This window comes from Grammomys surdaster, unplaced genomic scaffold (assembly GCF_004785775.1).
Source record: "Grammomys surdaster isolate TR1022 unplaced genomic scaffold, NIH_TR_1.0 126133, whole genome shotgun sequence".
NCBI lineage: Eukaryota > Metazoa > Chordata > Mammalia > Rodentia > Muridae > Grammomys > Grammomys surdaster.
This window is the reverse complement of record NW_021620941.1, coordinates 4,115,822-4,123,746: the sequence shown is the minus strand read 5'-3', so window position 1 is coordinate 4,123,746 and position 7,925 is coordinate 4,115,822. Positions and strand designations below refer to the sequence as shown.

The following is a 7,925-nucleotide window of genomic DNA, read 5'->3' as shown; positions in this document are numbered from 1 at the left end:
AGGCATGAGCCACCACTGCCCGGCTAGAAGCATTCTTAATTTTATCACTTGTTTCTGAGGTTGGAGGAATGTTAATCTGTTTCCCATTGCTGCAGCAAACAATGTCCCCATAAGTTCAAGGCAAAATAACTAACTACAAGCTGTCTTTGGATCTTTATGTGCATCTTATAGTTTTTTCTATCAGAGTCAATTCCTTTTCAGCTTCTGCTGATAATCTTCTTGGACTATTTAAGTCTTTGTCACCTTGAAAGATTTTAAACAAATTAGTTAACCTTTGAGTAGTCAAATCAATTGTAGGCTGTAGTCAGTTAACATCCCCCTGCAATTTTTGAAAATCATTAAGAGTTCTTAATTGATCTTTCCTGATTTGTCCCTTTTGTGGTTAAATTTCCTGTAGACTTATATCCTAGATAATTAAGAGAATCTCCTCTTTGTATTCTTTCAGGAGCAATTTGTAAACCCCAAAAAAGTAAATTTTTTTTTGCTTCATTAAACGTTCTTTCTGAGGTACCTCCATTTGAATCAGCCAGCAAAATATCATCCATATAATGGTAAATTAAGGATAGGAGAAATTCCTTATGAATTACTTTCAATGGTGTACAGAATATTGACATAAGGTAGAACTATTCAACATTCTTTGTGGTAGGATTGCCACAAAGTCCCTTTCGGTTGGTGTAGAGTTGAGTGTAGAGGAGAAGGCAAAATTCTCTCTATTTTGTTCTTGCAAAGGAATTGTGAAAAGACAGTCCTTTAGATCAATCATTATGATAGGCCATTCCTTAGGTAACAAGGATGGCAATAGGATTCCAGGCTGTAAAGAACCCATAGGTTAATAATTTTATTTACTGCTCTGAGATCTGTCAACGTCCTCCATTTGCCAGATTTCTTTCTTTCTTTCTTTCTTTCTTTCTTTCTTTCTTTCTTTCTTTCTTTCTTTCTTCTTTTCTTTCTAAGGTTTTTGGTTTTTTGAAAAAGGTTTATTTATTTACTTTATGTATGTGAGTACACTGTAACTATCTTCAGACACACCAGAAGAGGGCATCAGATCCCATTACAGATGGCTGTGAGCCACCTTGTGGTTGCTGGGAATTGAACTCAGGGCCTCTGAAAGAGCAGCCATGCCGGTAGTGGTGGTGCACACCAGTAGGATTTGCTGAAGGAGGCAGAAGCAGAAGGATCACAAGTTCGAGGTCAGCCTGGGCTACACATTTGCCTGGCGGTGGTGGTGCACACCTTTAATCCCAGAGCTTGGGAGGCAGAGACAGGCAGATTTCTGAGTTCGAGGCCAGCCTTGTCTACAGAGTGAGTTCCAGGACAACCAGAACTACACAGAGAAACCCTGTCTTGAAAAACCAAAAAAAAAAAAAAAAAAGAAAAGAAAAAAAAAAAAAGAGCAGCCAGTGCTCTTAACTGCTGAGCCATCTCTCCAGCCCAGCCAGATTTCTTTTTAATGACAAACAGAGGAGAGTTCCAAGGGCTGATGGACTCCTCTATGTGTTGAGCCCCCAGCTGCTCTTGGACCAGCTGTTCTAGTGCCTATAATTTTTCCTTTGTCTTAGACCACTGTTCAATCCAAACAGGCTGCTCAGTCAAGCACCTTAGTGGTCAGGCTGTTGGTGTTTTATCATCAGTGGCTCCCCCAACTAAGATTGAGGAGTCTGTAACTGTCTTTGATAACATTAAACATTTTTTTATTCAGGAGCATCACCTATTTCCATCCTTGTCCCTGAAGTTGGAGGGAGTCTAATCTGTGTTTTCCATTGTTTTAACAGATTCCTTCTCCATAAGTTTATGGCTATCTCAAGCACATATGGCCTTGATCTTCCTATTTGACTTTCTGGCCATATACATTTAAGCCATCTGATAGTTTGTTTTACCTGGGATAAACTTCCAACTTCTTGAAATTTGATATCTACCTCTTGGAGAGGCCAATCTGAGGACCAAGATTTTGGAGAGGTTATAGTTGCATCAGCTCTGGTGTCTATCATTCCTTCAATTATTTATAAATATCTTTAGTTTTAAACTATGATCAATAGATGTTTCCCAATTTATCTGTTCCTTGGCCCCTTCTGGTTTGTTTGTTTGTTTCATCTATAGAAACAGATGCAAAGACCCACAGCCAAACACTAGATGGAGCTCGGGGAGTCTTGTGGAAGAGTTGTAGGAAGGATTGAGGGGACTGAAGGGAACAGGAACTCCACAAGACGACCAACAGAGTCAACTAACCTGAACCCTTGGGGGCTCTTAAAGAATGAACCACCAACCAAAGAGCAAGCATGGGTTGTACCTAGCCCCCCTCATATATATGTAACAGTCGCGCAGCTTGGTCTTCATGCAGGTCCCCCATAAACTGGAGTCAGGGCTGTCCTTGACTCTGTCACCTGCCTGTGGATCTGTTTCTGGGCAGCCTTGTGTGGCCTCAGTGGGAGAGGATGCACCTAGTCCTGCAGTGACTTGGTGGGCCAGGGTAGGTTGATGCCCAGGAGGAGGTCTCCTCCTTCTCAAAGGAGAAGGAGACAGGGGATGGTGAAAGGGCTGGGATGGGGTGGGGCTGGGGAGAGGGAGTGGCTGTGTTTGGTATATAACATGAGTTAATTAATTAATTAACTGATGGAAAAAATACATTTGTGAGTTTGGATTTTCTCAAAACCTTTAGGGATGGCTTCTCCTAACGAGGTCATCTCAGGTGAGTGAGATCTAATATCAACTTTTTGTCTGATCTGTTGAGCTACAGGTGCTGATCATGTCCTTAACGGTCCAATGACATCGATGCACTCAACATTAGCATTTTCAAAAGACGAAGATTCAATTAGTGCCTTCCTACTAGTGGATCTGGTGTCTTCCTATCTACAGCTGAAGCCAATCTTTGTGGTTTTTTGTTTGTTTGTTTGTTTGTTTGTTTTTCGAGACAGGGTTTCTCTGTGTAGCCCTGGCTGTCCTGGAACTCACTCTGTAGACCAGGCTGGCCTCGAACTCAGAAATCCGCCTGCCTCTGCCTCCCAAGTGCTAGGATTAAAGGCGTGTGCCACCACTGCCTGGCTAGTGTGTTTTTTTGACTCAGGACATTGCAGTGGTCTTAGATTCTTCCATTCAGAGGTAGGGGTGGATTGAATTTCTCTCTCTCTCTCTCTCTCTCTTCTCCATTCCCTTCTCCCTCTCACTCTGGCCCCCTCACTCAAGAGAGCATCGGATCTTATCATGAATGGTTGTGAGCCACCATGTGATTGCTAGGATTTGAATTCATGACTGAGCAGTCACTGCTCTTAACCCCTGAGCCATCTCACCAGCCCACCCCCACTTATGATATATTTATTTATGTATGTGAGTATGTAGTGCCAGGGAAATGTTAGTGGTTCTCAAACCAGACAGGAGATGATCTGATGCAACTCACAGCAGGGCCTTTATTCTATTCCAGCTAGTTTGGGCCATGCCCAACAGCACTGCCATCATGCAGGACAGTTTTGGTGGTGGGGAGCCCCAAATATCTATTAGGGCAAGGCTTTATAGTAAGCAGCAAGTGGGGTAAGTGTGCAAACATCTAATTGAAAAGCTACTGTGGCCTTTTACATAATTGGCTGGTACTGGGAGTCAGATCATAAATACAAGACTTAATGTCTTTTCACCTCTGCACTGGTAATCAATAGGCAGGGGCTTGGCTTGTAACCTGGGGGTATAGATTTGTTGGGGGAATAACCTGGAGATGCTGCTGGTCTTGTTGATGGTGTAACCTGGTCTTTTTGGGGATTAGCTTGGAGATTGGAGCTAGGCTTGGGTTTTGTTGGGGGCAACTTGGAAACTAATGCTAGGTACCAGCCTGTTAGTTTACCTGAGTTCAGACTTAAGTCAAGATCTCTAAAATGGAATCTGAACTTAAAAGATTTGGCCTCTCACACCCCTCCCCCATTCTTTTGTGACTAGAAGGCCCAATCATGGGACTTCCTGAAGCTTCATGAGAACAGTAACAGGGCTATGTTTTTGTGCTGTCCCTGGGGCATGGGTAGGGGCCCATCAGTGGGAGACAGAAGAGAGTCTTGAGGCTGAATTTTCCCCCTGCTGGCCAGAGTCGTCTTCAACTGCAAATGGATGTGTGGTAGATCCATGCTGCACAGGAAGCTCTAGTGACCCCTGGCAGTATCTCTTGACTAGGACCCAATCTCTGGGATAAAGTTGGTGGAGCTCTGGAAGTGGACCTGTTTTATGGAAAGCATGAAGTTAAGCCAAATATATTTGTGTACCCATTGGACACCCTCGAGATTGTGTAATAACTTCTGTCAGTAGCTAAATCAAACATAACTTCAAAAGAGGTGTGACCCATCTTGCATGGGGAGTCCTATGCTCTATAAAGGATGAGGGGTAAAGAGTCATCCAGTCGTCAGCCTCTAAGGTCAAGTTAGTTAAGGTCTCTTCTAGAATTTTTTTTTTTTTTTTTTTTTTTTTTTTTTTTTTTTTTTTTTTTTTTGGTTTTTCGAGACAGGGTTTCTCTGAGTAGCCCTGGCTGTCCTGGAACTCACTCTGTAGACCAGGCTAGCTTCGAACTCTCAAATTCAGAAATCCGCCTGCCTTTGCCTCCCAAGTGTTGGGATTAAAGTCGTGCGCCACCACCGCCCGGCTCTTCTAGAATTTTATTTATATTCTCTACCTGTCCTAAACTCTGGGGTCTGTAAGCACAATAAAGTTTCCAATCAATCCCCAGAATGTGGAGAGCCACATAGTGCTGCGCCCTTAAGATGGCGCCGGTTCCGCCTTCTGCCACTTGCTGGCGAGGACTCTTAGGAGTAAACAACCCCTTATTTGGCTGTGGCTGGTGATCTGGCTTGTCTCCGTGTGTGTGTGTGTGTGTGTGTGTGTGTGTGTGTGTGTGTGTGTGTACCTACCTGCTGTTGCCACGTGGCAGACGGGGGTTGGCTAGTCCTAGAGTACTTAAGCCTGGGAGACACTTCCCCTGGGGTCGTCAGTCAGAAGATTGTTCAAGGGTCCTGAATAAACTGCTTGGAGAAGAGCTCACGAGTTGCATCTTCCTTGCTGGTCGAGGGTGGACGCGACACCAGAATATTAGCTAATCTCTAACTTACATGGGACACAAATGTAGGTCCATTGTCTGACTCTATAAGCTTAGAAAAATCATATCTTGTAAGAAATTCCTTTAGTAGTTTTTTTGTTATCATCTGCACAGTCTTGTGCTTAGTTGGGAAAGTCTCAGTCCATCTTTAAAAGGTATCTATAAATATTAGCAGACATTTGTATCTGAATTTTCTTGGTTTTACCTCTGTGAAGTCCATTAGTCCATTTTCTGATAGACTCCTGGCTTGGTGCTCTGGTATTGAGTACTGTTGTTCTTTTTATTGGCATTGGTCAATTGACAGACCTTATAGTTTTTAACAATTTCAGCTATTTTCAAGCTGGTATCTCTAATTCTGATGTAAGACTGGTGGACTAAGTCCTGCATTCTCCAGGGTCGCATGTTGAAGAACAATGGATCTTTTTCAGTATGCTTATACCCATTTTCTCTGGTACAATTAGTTTGTAGTCAGCTGTCCTCTGTCATCTCTTATGACACTGAGACATGAGCAGGTTTTTGGCCCAGATCATGTCTTCTGTCTGATCAGAGTGTGTGGGGTCTACTGGGTCTAGGGTAATCAAGGACATGAGGGGTCCAATTTCTAGGGCTACCCACTGGGCTGTCTTATTGTCCCTCTGGGTTGGAGTTTAGTCCTGCCTTCTGTCAGGAGGCCTCTCTCCCTATAAATAGCCCCATGGATATGAGCGGTAGCAAAGGCACACCAGCCATCTGTGTCTCTTGTCATTCTCAGCTCTAACGCCTTGGTCAGAGCTGTCAGTTGTTGCCACTGGTGAACCATATTACCTCTGCATCCATCCGAGCAGCATGCAGAGGCCCATTGACCGAGGTCAGGGTCAGGCAGCAGGGCAGCTGAGAAGTTATCCTGGGGGCATTCAAGAAGAGAGGTTGGTAATGAGTCACTTTGGCATCATCTTTAACCAGGAGGTCATTGCTGCACTGATGTGTAAACAGGGTGGGGGCCAGCTTCTGCCAATTGGGGACACATTGGCTGATGTCAGGGCCCCGAGTATGAGTGGCCATCCCCAGGTCTAGGGAGGTCACCTGTAATTGGCAGAGTAAGGCCTTAGCAGAGGCTCAATAGTCCAAATTTTTCAGAGCCTCTAAGATGTCCTGGAGTTTTGTTTTGTTTCTGTTGTCACCAGGAAGTCATTTATAAACTGATGAAGAGAATTTATCTTCAGGTTTTAGCAGACAGAATGTTGAACTTTATTATCAACAAAAAAGTGGGTGGGTTTTCCTTTTGCTTTTAGGGTCACCCCAGGCTTGGGGAGGGGGCACGTTTGATCTTCAGGCCCCCCCTTACCTGTTTCTTCTGAAGCTGTTTTAGTCATCTCCTATGGTCTTCTGGTTTGACCATGTCTGCCAACAGGATCTTTGCCAGGTCTTGAGTCTGTTGCTTCTGTCCTCTCATCTGCTTCTCCTCTGCATTCTTTCTTCCATTAAATACTTTCTCTGCCACTATCACTAAGTCCCTTAGACTTCTTTCTCCAAACCTCTCAACCCTCTGGAGCTTTTTCTTAATATCTGGTGCTGCCTGGTTAATAAAAGCTAGGGTGGGCAATGGTGGCACACACCTTTAATCCCAGCAATTGGGAGGCAGAGGCAGGCAGATCTCTGAGTTCGAGGCCAGCCTGGTCTACAGAGTAAGTTCCAGGACAGCCAGGGCTATATAGAGAAACCCTGTCTTGAAAAACCAAAAACCAAAACAAATACACACACGCAAAAAGCTAGAGCCACTGCTGCCTTTGCTTCAGGTGCAGGATCCATGGGGGTGTATTGTTGAAATGTCTCCATGACCCTCTCTAAAAAAAGCTACAGGGCTTTCATTTTCTCTCTGCCTAATGTCATACACCCTGGCCAAACTTGTGGGGGTCTTGCAGTTACCTGAAGACCTACCAGCAGAGTCTGATGGTGCCAATAGCCTCCACTTCCCTTTAACAGTGTTAAAACCCCAGTCGGGGTGACGTAAGGAGAAGCAAGCATCAGTAGCTGCTTGGTTACTGGTGGGCTCCCCTATGGGGCCAGAAACCAGCTTTCTGGACTCTAGTGTGGTGAAGGGAACCTGTAGAATGTAGTAGATGTAGCCTGTCTCATGTTAATACATCTGTCAAAGTCCAACTTGTCTCATGTTAATACATCCGTCAAAGTCCAAATCACTTCTTCAAAATCATATTGTAATGAGAATCACAAACACACCACACAGAAATGCAACAAATGAGAAGAACAAAACAAAAACAAGAAACAACCAGAAAGTGGCACTCATAAAAAAAGACCTGTCTATAACACCCAAAACACAAGTCCAAACTTTTCTATCAGGAAGAAACAAGAAACAACCAGAAAGTGGTACTCACACACAAGAAAAGAACCAGATTGGTAAGGCTGTCTTCAGGGTGCACTTCCTTCAGCTGCCTGTTCACGATCCATCCCATTTACGGGATCCCTCTGCTCTCCATCCTCTTCCTGCTCCTCCTCTAGGCCTAGTCTTCCCTACCTGCAACCCTAAGCCCAGTCACTGAAGCCCTGCCTACCTATTCTCCCCAGTAATTGGCTGTCAGCCACTTTTATTCAACCAGTCAAAGAAGATTGGTGAGCAAAGTTTATACACATCATTTGGTGGATGTGATAATGTGCTTGTCTAGACTACAACCAAACCTTGAGGTCCAGCATTTGACATTTGAATACACAGCAGCAGACCAAACACTGTCACAGGTGTAGACCTCTACTTCCTGTTGATTAGGGGCATTGGGTTCCATGGGGCAAGTCTGACATCCATCCTTAGAATATCTCTAGCCAGCAATCCAGCAACCCAGCAACCCAGCAACCCAGCAACCCAGCAACCCAGCAA

The 7,925-nt window shown here is 44.3% G+C and overlaps 1 long non-coding RNA gene across 1 annotated transcript; it reads right to left on the bottom strand.

Annotated features, from left to right (window-relative positions):
* Positions 1 to 3,447: 3,447 nt before the first annotated feature.
* Positions 3,448 to 6,668, bottom strand: LOC114612187. The gene is made up of 3 exons (XR_003709944.1): positions 6,384 to 6,668; positions 5,864 to 5,942; positions 3,448 to 4,190 (listed from the first exon to the last, which is right to left on the bottom strand). It is a non-coding gene; the product is annotated as an uncharacterized LOC114612187 (long non-coding RNA).
* Positions 6,669 to 7,925: the final 1,257 nt, after the last annotated feature.